The following is a 13,392-nucleotide window of genomic DNA, read 5'->3' as shown; positions in this document are numbered from 1 at the left end:
GTACTTTAGATGGGAACCCCGGGAGAATCATGGAGGCCAGATAACACACGAATTGGGAAAAGTACCCGAGGGATGTGATGCCATAACATAAAAGTGTGAGTTTGATTCATTTCCTTGACACGGGGCCAGCTCGCCTCTAGGGGTCTCCTCCCTTTGGGGAGTTTTTAGTGACTTCAGAGGCCAAGTCAACATATTGGAGAGGGAGTAGGAAGGGGGTGGAAGGGGGTGTTTTGATTTCAAGTTATGAACAGAGGGTCACTGAGAGAACCCGTATTTGGGTGGTTGTTTCTTTCTTGTGTCTGTTGACAATGTGTGCCTGCTCTGGCCGTTGGGCACAGAGACTTCCTGGGGGCCTGAAGGCCAACTCAGGCCTTCAGACTGGGGAGGCAGCCTCCAAACTGGGTTGGGTGTCCCTCCCCTGTGCTTTGATAGCACCCTGGGCTGTCCTCCCTTATGCTGTTTATCCTCTGTAATTGCTGACTTACTTCTCTTCCCTCCCACACTGGAAGCTCTGGGAGGGGCCGTGTCTCAGCCATTGTTCCATTTATCAGAGTGTCTGGCACACAGTAAGTGCTCAATATTTATTTGTTGAACAAATACATGAATGAAGATTCCCTGTGCCTAGAACAGTGCCTGGCCCTTGCTACGCGTTCAGTAAGGGGTTATGGAATGAATGAGGGTGTGCTGATCAGTGTCTGGAGAGGTGAGAAAGTGGTGGAGCTCTTGAAGGAAGACCCCGGAAATCCTGGGAAGCCCCTGGAAAGCTGCAGCTGCTCTGCCTGGGTCCATCCCTCTCACACTGGAGCCGACTGTAGGCTTAGCTAGAGCCCGGCTTTCATCATGCTTGTTGCTCCTCTCACTTCTCTTGACTTGATAAATAGAACTGAACTTTCTGGTCTGAAAGGTGCTGCCTTATTGATTCAAAAGCTGGCAACAGTGACCCCAGCACAGAAACATTTCCTGGGGATCAAATAACCGGCTCCTCTCAGCACTCATCAATCTGCAGCCCGGCTACACGTCCACTTACTCTAGGACTTACTACCTGAACCCTAACCCTAAGTCCCCCAGGCCAGGAGATGGCCTGAATAATTTACTATCATCTTGATTTCCCAGGGTTGTAATTTAGAAGGGCTTGCTGTCTGAGGCAAAACAAAGCAATACCTTGGTTCGCTCAAGGTTCTGAGTGGTGCTACTTTCATGGAATGAAAATAACAATCCCATATCAAAAATGCTTTTTACACAGGGAACTCTGCTCAATATTATGCAACAACCTAAATGGGAAAATGTATAACTGAATCATTTTTCTGTACACCTGAAACTATCACAACATTGTCAACCAACTATACTCCAATATAAAATAAAAAGTTTAAAAAAATGCTTTTTACACAGATTTTCTTATCTGGCTTGCATAAAAAGCTAGAGATAACCATTAATACCTCCAGTTCATAAATAAATAAATACGCTGACGGAAGTTGAACAGGTTGTCCTCTAGTACAGGTACAATGCTACTGCAGATGATAATAATAAAATAGTAACGACGGTTATTTCTTTAGTGTTTATCGTGTGTCAGGCCCTGTATTTAGTACTTTTTATAGATAATCTGATTAAATGGTCTCACCAGTCTTATAGATGATGCATGACTATTACTCTCATCTGACACTTAGCAGTTACTGAACCTTAGAAAAGTTAAATAACTTGCCCAGGATTGTGAAGCAAGTCTGGTTCTCCTAGTTGCTGCTCTGTAAACTCCATTAGGACAGGGACCACATCTACCTAACCCTCTACTGAGCCCTCATGGCCAGCACAGAGCTAGCAGGCAGTAGGGAGTAAGTGCCTAGTTCTTCTGTTTCCAAATCTGACGTTCTTTCTGATTTTCTGTTCCGTCTCAACCATGAAGAAGGCAGGTCAGTGCCATGTGTCAGGAGGCCAGTCAGGCCCATTTTGTATCCATTGCCAAGGCTTTTTATACTCTGAGCCTCAGCTAGCTCACCGTCAGAACGGTCCTTGTTACGGCCGCCATGTATCGAGCAGACTGCACGTGCAGCACTGTTTCAGGCACTCTGTGGGCCTTGCCTGGGTTCCCCACACCACCCTGCAAGGGAGGCATTACTACTTCTGAGAGAGGTCAGCTGGATTCAGAAAGTTGAAATAAGTGGCTAAGGTCACGTAGTACCTAAGTGGCAAACCTGAGATGGAAGCCACATGAATGTCAAAAGCGGACTCCACAGTGTCATCTCTCTCTCTCTCTAAAACAGCTCTATTGTGATACAAGAAACCACGTAATTTGCCTATTTGACCTTTAAAATCCACTGGCTTTTAGTATAGTCACAGAGTTGTGCAACGGTCATCACAATCAATTTTAGAACATTTTCACTACCCCCCAAAAGAAACCCCTTACCCATTGGCTACTTCCTACGCCAATCCCTAAGGCTCTCTCAGCCTTAGGCAATCACCAATCTACTTTCTGTCTCTATAGATTTGCCTATTCTGGACATTTTGTATGAATGGAATCATATAATATATGGTCCATTGTGACTGACTTCTTTCAGTTAGTCTAACGTTGTCAAGGTTCATCTAGGGTGTAGCAATATCAGTACTTCATTCCTTCTTATTGTCCCATAATATTCCATTGTATGGATAGACCACATTTTACTTATCTATTCGTCAGTTGGTGGACATGTGGATTGTTTCTGATGTTACGTCTCTTACCCACCCTATTTGCCTCCCAGGGATGTTCTGAAGACCAAATAAAAATTAGGAAAGCATTTTCTATTCTAAAGTGCTGTACAAGTAGGAGACACCAGTTCTTATTGAGCTGATGGAAACAAATGAGGGCAAGTTGGTTTATGTTTATTTGTTTCCAACGAAGCACAGCATATCCTGCAGCAGTAGTTGGAAATTTAGTGGAGGACTGAGAACTGTTTGTGTTCTTATCACTGCTAGTGCCTCTTCAGCATGCCATTCTGTGATAATAGTTTCTATCTTGACTTTTATTTTTTGCTATAAAACAAATGATAGCAAGTGACTCTTTAAGGGAATGTTTTTTATTTGGAGTGATTCAAAAGTCTGGCATTTCACTTTTTATGGAAAACAGATCTATCTTCTGTCACTAAACCAGGGAATTGTTGACTGGAAATAATCTTACTAAACCAATTAAAAAAACTATTCGTGGATCTTTCTCATCAGCAGCTCAGCAATTCATATATCTTTCAGATATCAGAAGGGGCTAATCATGTGTGTGTTACTAAGGAATCCGCTGTGTATATTTTGTAAACACACTTAGATGAGCCCAAGAAGAAAACCAGGACAGTTAGGAAACTTGCATCCTCTTTTCTTCCTTATCCTGGGGTGAAATGAAACAGAAGTGGGAGATTACGTTCTTTTCCTCATCTTAATTGAGCAAACAAGGAATTGTTTCAACTAAGTCCTATAAAGATGGCATATGCCCACAAATATCCCTCGTATATAACACACTTTCGGCTTCGGTTTTTCTGCAGCCAGTCTGAAGGCAGTGTAAAAATGTCCCCGTAAAATCCTTCCTGTGTTCAGCTAGAGGCTGCTTCCACTATTTTCAAAGGGGCCTCTACACAATTCAACAGATTTATTGAGTGCTGACTGTGTCTGGCAAAGGACATGGAGACAGACATATAGAGAGGTACCAGCCGGAGCATGAGAAAGGTGATCACCAAGACAGGAAGGAAGGACTAGAGTGGGGGGGGGGGGGGGGGGGGGGGGGAGAGAGAGAGAGTGGGAGAGAGGCTGTATTGGGATAGCAAGTAGAAGGGCCGAGATGAGATAGGCACGATATACTAACAGCGACTATTTTTGCTTATACATGTACTGTTTGCTAGATACTATGCCAAACACTTTACACATATTTCTTCATCCAACCAGCACAATTGAATAATGGTAACCACCACCACAAGTGGAACCACAAGTAAGTATCATTATTAACCCCCCTTTTAAGATGGGGACTTACTTGTCCAAGTCATACCCTTAGTGAGTGATGGAATTCAGGCCAAGTTCCTAACCACTGCTCGAAATCACCTCTCAGTCAAACAGAAACCAGCCTACTCAGGATGCTCCATTTAAGAGAATACTTTTTTTTTTTTTAAAGGAAAATGAAGTGTAATTTTCTCACTGCAAATTAGGCAATTTAGCTCTGAAATCCAAGTGCTGAATATGAAAAGATCAGAGTTTAACACTTTCACCATTTGAGCATTCTTGGGATGCATATGTTATTTTGGTGGCCCTGGGTAAGGCTGGGAAGAGGGTGACTTTTATCTGTGGTACTTCTAAACACCTTCCTTTCTCCAGTGTTCAGGGCTGCTAGCCTGTTCTCTACCACCTTTCAAATGACCTTGTGGTTGCCCATTACACCCAAGCTGTCCTGTGTCCCAGATCCGATATTTGTTTCCTGAGGTTATAGAGGCGGTAGGATCTAGAGCTGGAAAAGACTGAAAGACATTATCTGCTCTAACCCTCCCATTTTGCAGATGAGGAAAACTGAGGCCCAGAGAAGTGAATCACCCCAACTCACAGCTGGATAATAGGTCTTTGATGAATTGTTCCTCCTTATGTATAACTGTTGCTGCTTTTTGGAGAAACATGAAAGGAGCCCACAGAATTCCCTAATGTCTGAGATCAAGACCACTGGCGGTTCTCAAGATGATTTAGGTGATGTTCAACAGCATTTCACTTCCTGTCAATCCTTCTGGTTCAGGTCAAGGAGATAATTTCCATTTGGCCCTGTGTTTAACACCTAACACTTGGTAACCTCTAAAACAAAGAAAGAACAAAGCTCAGGCTCAGAGTCTCTGACAGGCAACTAGCCAGCAAGAGTCTAATAACCTTGTTTTGTTTTCATTGTACTTATTACTATGCCACTATTTATGGCAAATGATACTGACTTTCTCCTTACAGTACTGATACAACATTTCTCCTAAAATGTATCTATTTATGTTTTTAAAAATTGCTAAACTCTTTTAAAAAAAGATTTATTTCTTATTTATTAATAATTTACTATTAATAAATTAAAATTATTTATTTTTATTATTTATTTTTGGCTGCTTTGGGTCTTAGTTGCTGGCACGGGGGATCTTTGTTGAGGCATGAGGGATCTTTTACTGCAGTGTGAGGGCTTCTCTCTAGTTGTGGCACACAGGCTCCGGGGCACGTGGGCTCTGTAGTTTGTGGCACGCAGGCTCTCTAGTTGAGGCACGTGAGCTCAGTAGTTGTGGCGTGCGGGCTTAGTTGCCACGTGGCATGTGGGATCTTAGTTCCCTGACCAGGGATTGAACCTGCGTCCCCTGCATTGTTAAGGCGGATTCTTTACCACTGGACCACCAGGGAAGTCCCGAAAATTGCTAAACTCTTAAGCAAATAATATTTCAGATGGTTCACAAATACGATAAAAATCTTCATAATGGTAAGCAAATGACTTAAAAGCAGGAGACATTGCTGTAAACCATTTGAGTGGCAAAGAGTCATGATTTGGGCCCCTATACAGGCCCCTGAGGCAGGCATATCTCAGATCACACTGCCTAGCTCCTTGCCTATTACGAGAAGGGTCATCTTTGTGTGAGGATTAGGGATAAATTCATGTTGACAAATCACTTAGCCTCATCCATTGCCCGCCCCAGGATCCTAACATTCCCATGGTCTGGCTTCTCCCTGGTGTGCCCATTTGTTCCTCTTCCCCCTCGCTACCCACTTTTCCCTCTAATCCTGCAATGACCTTAAAGTTCCCCTCTCTTCTCACTGTAGACTCAGACACTAAAGATGCCAGATACCGCAAAGGAATTACTTCACACGGAAGAATGGTGAGTCACTGTGGCCTCCCGGACCAGACTTCAGTGAATGAAAGAATGCTGTGTGGGGCAGTGAACGATGCTGGTCTGGGGGCTCCTCACCCTGCCTCTCGGGAACTTGGTGGGCCTCCATCTCTAGGCCTCAGTTTCCTCAGCTCTACAACAACTGCCCCGCTAACCCGGAGGACTCTGGGAGTTCAAATGGTTCTGTCCTTCATTGATCTCACCTCTTGGCTCACAGGGAAGGTGGGATAAAGAAAGGAGGAGAGAGGAAACGGTGACGGAACAGGGGTTTTCCTGATCTGTGAAATGGGAGAGAGACGTGTAGCCAGTTAGAGGCCCAAACTCATAGGGTTGTTGTGAGGATTAATTAATTAAGACAATGTCGGACTTTCCTGTGGGTCCAGTGGTTAAGACTCTGAGCTTCCAATGCAGGGGATGCGAGTTCTATCCCTGGTTGGGGAACTAAGATCCCACAAGCTGCGTGGCATGGCCAAAGAGAAAAGTAAATAAATAAACAGATTGTCTTAAAAAGAATAAAAGCTCAAATTAAAAAAAAAAAGACAATGTCTAAAAATGTCATACCACAACGCCCAGCACACAGTAGGTGCTCGAACATGATGGCTAGTCTCATTGTCGTGGGACTGCTGAAGAGGTGAGCCACCTTCTAGACACAGTGGAGGATGCTGAGACGTAGCAGGCTTCACCCAGGGTCCTTGAGTGGTGGAGCCATCCCTCAACCTGGACCGGCCTCTGTCGAGTCTAGATGGAGAATGGGCCCATCCCCTTCCCCTGGCTCTGACCAGGGACAGAGGGCACAGTCAGAAAATTAACACCAGGAAGAGAGTTAGGGGATTGGAGGCCCCTGTTTAGAGAAAAAAAAAAAAAGACAAGGAACTAGGCAAAGGTCAGGAAATCAATTTTTCTTTTCTCCTTACAGATCTATAAGTTTAGAGGCTTGTAAAGGTCAGTGTTGTTTTTTTAAAGTACCTCCAGGATTTACATCCTGAGGAACACTTGGTTTCCTCCATGGTAAACATGAAGATCCAATTAGTTTTCCCTATAATTCAAAGAGATCCGAGAAACAGGGACCTTTCCGGTTGGAGTCAGTTTGGCTATAAAGTTTCTTGCTACGTTATTCTGAGGATGAACTTTAATCCATATCTTATCTCCTGTTTGAAAATGAACATCCCTTTTCTTCTTATCATAATGTTTCTGCTTTCTTTTTCACTTTTTCCCCCCTTTCCTTAGGAGCCTTGGCCATATTCCTTTTTGGCAATTAGAGTGGATTCTTCATACTTAGTTATGTGCTGCACTCAGTTACCTTAAGAATTTTTCTCCCTGACTTGACTCCAGAAGGCATTTTAAGGTCCTGTCAAAGCAGAATGTTGCTGGAACCTGAGCTTTCTGGGCCCCGATTCTAAGTCTTTTACAGTGACCTGAAATGGTGATCACTGAATATTTCTCTTTTTTATGGCATCCTTGGTCAGGGATGAAATCACCGATGCAGCCGTTCCATGAACCCTGTTTACAAAGGCTGCTTCTCAGTCTCTGGGTTTCTCCTTTTCCCTCTGGGTTTACTAATCCATCCTGGTCTGTCCCAGGGGACTGCAGGGTGAGGTGGGCAATTGCCAAGTACAAACACTGCCCCCCTCCCCAGGGTGGGCTTTCTCCTCATGCTGTGCTGGTGTGCTGCCACGAACAGGGCTAGTTCTGGATTCCTGGGGTAAGAGGATGGGGGTGTTCTTCACCTCCTTTCATGGAGGGTGAGAATCAGTGCTCCAGGCCCTTCTGAAAGGCAGGACCGAGCTTTGAGTAAGAGAGTCTGTGCATGAGCTAAGAAGTTGTGCAGTTGGAAATCTGCAGGAATATTATTTTGTTCTCTTTTGACCAAAAGAAGAGGTGTGAGCTCTTCAGCGACAAGAGAGTGTCTTGTACAGAGATCATTTGGAAGATCTGGCAGGAGACGCTGGTCCTCTCTAGCACAATCCCCAGTTGACTGAGGATCCTGATAATCATAATAATTAGCATCTACTGAGTGTTTGCTATGAACAGGCCCCATTAGAGGCACGTTACATGTATTATCTCATTTAATCTCAGAGCCTCCCTACAAGGCAGATACTATCATGGTCTCCGTTTTACATACACAGAAACCAAGGCACAAGCAGTTTAAGTAACTTGTTCAAAGCCCAATAGAGTTAAGTGGCAGAGCACATTGCATGTGGCAGTTCAATACATCGTTTTTTCTCTATCTTTGATGAGAGAAGAAAAGGATGATGGATGACCACGCACCTACCCATATGGTTCATTTATGGAGAGGTGTTTTCGCTTTTGCCTCTTAAAAGATTGCCATTTGGTTTTCCTCTTTGCCTGTCGCCTAACGGTCTAGATAGGAAGTATATCAAATCAGAATGCATTCTGAAGTTGCAAAGAACAGAGAATCCAACTCAAACTGACTTTAATAAAGGAGATTTTTGCCCTCACGTAATGGCAAGTCCAAAACTACAGTGATCCAACACCTCGGTAACGTTATCATAGGCTTAGTTTCTTTCTGTCTTTCTGTTCTGCCTTCTGAGGCATGTACTTCTTCCAAAGGCTAATTTACTTCATGGTGGCAAAATAGCATTCTTGGCTTCATATGTGAGTAGCTGAGAAGGTAAGAGAGCACTTCTTTTCCGGCATTCCAAGCAAGAATCCAAAGATTCACTCTGGTTGGACAACTTAAGTTGTAGCTAACCCTTGAATGGAATCCTCCATTCAGTTCCAGGGGAGTGGAATTTATTGACTGACTTAAGCCAACCAAGGATCACCCCTATAAACAAGGGAAGAATCTGCTTCCACTGGCTACATGGGATATAGAGAGAGGTTGGATACCCAGATAAAATCTGGGTACAGTCAAGAAGGGGAGAGCATATCAACAGAATGAGCACTGGGTAAATAATTCGTATCTTTGAATCATTTAAAGATAAAGCATGCTTGTGGCTGAAAGTGATAGAATGCCCAATGGCTGAAACGTAGGAGATGATTAATCTCACTTTGCATGAAATGTGGAAGCAGGCCATTCCAGTGGGTGTAGTGGCTCAGTGATATTCCCAGGGACTTGGGCTTTTTCTCAGTTTCATGCTCGGTGTTTCAGCAATGGTCACAAATGGCTGCTAGAGCTCCTGGCATTACCTTCTCAAATGTGACCCAAACAGGAAGAAGCAGGAAGAATGCAAATAAAAAGGCTCTCCACCCATGCATCTTGTCTTTCACTGAGGTAAGAAAAATCTCTCCCCCAAATATCCCAGCCATCTCTCTCTTCATTCCAACTGGCCTGACCTGGATCATAGGGCCGTCGCTAGCTGCACAGGAGGCTGGGAAAGTGAATACCTGCCATATTCAGTCTCTGTCATGGGAAGAGACTGGCAAGGAAAAAATGGATGGAGAATGGCCTTGGGTAATCATCTAGTAATGTCTTGTTTTGGTAATTTTGTGCAAATGAAGTGAAGGCCTGCCCTAAGATTTTACTAGTATCCATTACAGAGAATCTGTAAAGTCTGGCTTAAGGTCTTTTCAGCAAAACTCAGACTCACAAGTAGTTAGCATTCATCCATACTATCTTCGAATACAAAGTTCAGTGTAGCATTAGGTATTCAAGTGTTGACATCAATGAGAGGTTTATCGGAAACACATTTAGGCATCAGCCTACTTTACATTGTCAGCAGTCAAGGAACACCTCACACCGAGTTAAAAATCAGACATCGAAAGTAGGCCTATAAAAATTGGAAATTCCAGCATAGACTGTTAATTAATCTGAAGTTTGCTTTTCCGAGATGGTGAAAACATTTCTCTACTAATTAACTGCCTAATCTTCAGGGCTATAAGCTCAGTCTCAAAGTACATTACAAATATCCTATCACTCAGTAAATTGCAGCTAGTATCAGCAAAATATTTTTGGCTTATTTGAGGACTGGCTCAACGAGGCCAAGAAAGTGACTCAACAGATTAGAGAAACGGTAGAGTGAAAGATGCTGAGAGCAATCTGATTACACGCATATACATCCATTATGTTTTCAGTTTCGAACTATTCCAACTGTGGAGATTTTTTTTCCTCCTAACTTCCTTTGAAAAATGACATGAACAAATTTTTCACTGCAGTTGGAAGCAGATTCTGTTAGAAGAAAGAGGCCAATACCCGGGGAAACTGTGACAAATGAATCTGCTAGGAGGAAAGAAAAACTTAAAACATTCAGAGAGCTGAGGATCCAGGAGTAATTGCAGTTTGGCTGGGTAGGGCCAATGTAGACTTACATTTAGTACTGACTCACAACCAACATTTCATGGTGCTTTAGCATTTATGAGGCATTTTTACTTACGCTGCCAGTTGGCCCAGGCTCTAATATATCTCCACCAGAGCATATTTGGTATGTACAATTATACTGGGATGTAATAGGTATTATTTTTGGCAGCCCAGCAGGTTATTCCTCATCTTCCCTTTCTGGCAGCTGATTCAGGCCTGGCCAATCATAGTATCCATTCACCTGAACCCATGGAGGACCAATCAGGGTCTTCCCCTGGGATTTTGACGTACAGCCAATAGAGTTACCCATCCACCTCATCAGCACCCCATGCTGCAAAGCTGGAAAGTAAGACTGGAGCTGTAGAGGAGAATAATGGAGATGAAGAGAGCTTAGCAACTCTTTTGGACCCAGGATCAATCTTTGCCAGATGCCAGACCCCTTGGGATGTCCTAGTTAGGTGAGCCAAAAAATTCCATTTCTGGCTTAGCTAGTTTGGGTTGAGTGTCTGTCACTTTCATAGAAAGTCCTGATTGATGCCACCATTTAAAAAATCTACAATCCATCTTTGCACGTTCAGCTTGAACTGAGGCTCTTTGACACAGTCTCCCCTGATGACTCTCCTCCTACCCTTCTTCTTTCCAGTAGCCACATCACTCACTGATTGTACCAGCTGGCACAGTGTCAAATGCAATCGTAATATTCTGTGATTTTTCAAATGTCTTTTTAGCTGTATTGTATGTAAAGTCTTATGGGAATGGATAATACAGTCCCCAGTTAATAAACAGGAGAAGTTCTGAAAGGATTTTTGGAAGTTGTTTGGTTAGAACTTGAAATACATGTCTCCAGAGAAGTAATATAAGCAATGGTTAAATTCCCAGGCTAGCTCACAAAAGCCTATTTTATGAAAACGTGTGTACAATGGCAGAAAATCACAGAAGAAGTATGCAGAAAACTACTGCTTGGAAAAAAGTAAGTTTGATTTGAGGAAACCAGGAGGTAGAAACAGGCTTTTCTGGACTTTCTGGAGAAGCTTTAGAGTTGTGTTGTTCTTCTTTTTTGAAAATCAGTTTCAATTTTTACCAAACTTATATATTCACATGGTTTAAACAGTCAAACAGTTCTCCAAGATATACCACAAAAAACCAGCAGTTTCCAAACCACTCCATCTCCTCAATTTTCTGTTTTATTTTGCAGGCAACTGCTTTTAAATCTTATAGTTGTTTATTTTGGTATTTAACACATATATCTAAGTCACCTCTTGAGTTTTCTTTTTCAGGCATTATCTGTTGATTTCCATTAAGGCATATAAGAATTCAGTTTCCGTCCTCACCTGCCCACCCTGGTACGCAACACTCACACCCTCATCTTCTTGATGCAGATCTAGCATAAACCTTTGGTTAGATCGATATGTAGTGTTCACATTATCACGACTAGATAACATGCAATTCACTGCTGAGTCACGTAGTACAAAAAAGTATGAAGATTACTTTCCCTTTGTATCACAACATTAAGTTTTCCTGGGATTAATAATTATCTTATTTTTTGTTTGTTTGCTTAAGTTGTTTTAAAATAATTTTAATTAAAAAATTTTTAATTGAAGATTTAAAATTTTTTAAAAGTTAAACATTTTTAATAAAAAGTTTAAAATTTAAAAAAATTTTAATTAAAATTTTTTTTTTTTTTGGCTGCGTTGGGTCTTTGTTGCTGTGTGCGAGCTTTCTCTCGTTGCAGCAAGGGGGGCTACTCCTCGTTGCGGTGAGTGGGCTTCTCATTTCAGTGGCTTCTTTTGTTGTGGAGCACAGGCTCTAGGCACACGGGCTTCAGTAGTTGTGGTGCACTGGCTCAGCAGTTGTGGTGCACAGGCTTAGTTGCTCTGCGGCATGTGGGATCTTCCCAGACCAGGGCTCAAACCCGTGTCCCCTGCATTGGCAGGTGGATTCTTAACCACTGCGCCTCCAGGGAAGTCCCTGCTTAAGTTTTTATGTAATTATTAATTTAGCTTCAAATTCTCTCCCTGTTAGCTGTATATCTTCTCAGTAAGTTCAGAAAAATATCATGTCTTCTATCAATTTCATCTTTTTGGAAACTTCACTCCCTGCACCTTCTGAAGTGGTTGTTTCCTGAGCCTGATGCACAGCCGCTATCCCAGGATCTCCCTTCTTCGTTACCTGGGGGATTCCTTTGCCTTACTCTTGAGTCGGATTTCTTGCTTCCTGAATCCTAACTTTCCTCTGTCTTGCTTCACTCCCTCATTTGGGCAGCGTACTTTTTCCTATAGGAGCTTTTTCTTCCTTTTGGTAAACTTAACATAAAATTTACCATTTCAACCATTTTTAAGTGGCATTAACTATACTTACATTATTGTGCAACCATACCACTAGCCATCTCCACTTCATCATCCCAGACGGAAACTCTGTACACATCAAACAACAACTCCTCATTCCTACCTCCCCACAGCCCCTGGTAACCAATGTTCTACTTTTTGTTTCTATGTATTAGACTATTCTAGACACCTTATACAAGTGAAATTGTACAATAATTGTCCTTGAGAGTTATGAGAAGTATAATTTTTGAGAATATGCGTATCCAAAAATTATCTACTTTATCACTTAATAATAACTTGGCCAGGCATATAATTCTGAGTTGCATAAACTTTTCCCTTTTAATTTTGAAGGCGCTGCTTCAGTATATGATATACCCATTAGGATCATGGGCTCTGGAGCCAGTCTGCCTGTTTCAAATCCTAGCCTTTATTACCTCTGTCATTTGGGCAAGTTTGTCAGCTCCTTTGGACCTCAGATTTCTCACCTGTAAAATGAAGGCAATGATAGCACCTATTTCATAGGGCTGCTGTGAGGATGAATTGTAAAGCACTGAATACAGTACAATATAGTTAGAGTCTACCTGAACTATTAGCTACTATTGCCTTGCACCTTCTGCTGCTGCTGAGAAGTCTGAAGCTGTTTTGATTCTTGATGCTTTCTAGGTCACTCAGTTCTTTATCTTTAGAAGTGGCTAAAATCTATTTGTACAAATATTCTGAAATTTTATAAGGATGTTCCCCCATGTAGGTTTATTTTCTGGGCACTCAAGAGGTCCTTTCAATCAGGAGACTCATGTCCTTCAATTTGGGGAAATCCTATTGATTAATTAACTTATTTATTTAATGACAGCCTCCCCTCTATCTTTTTCTGTCCTCTCTTTCTGGAACTCCTATCATTTAGTTGATCTGGCCTGTCCTTTATTTTCACCTATATCGTTTATCCCTAGTCATTGTTTTTCGAATAGTTAATGTCCAA

Source organism: Tursiops truncatus, chromosome 8 (assembly GCF_011762595.2).
Source record: "Tursiops truncatus isolate mTurTru1 chromosome 8, mTurTru1.mat.Y, whole genome shotgun sequence".
Lineage (NCBI taxonomy): Eukaryota > Metazoa > Chordata > Mammalia > Artiodactyla > Delphinidae > Tursiops > Tursiops truncatus.
Note: the sequence above shows the minus strand (reverse complement) of the source record.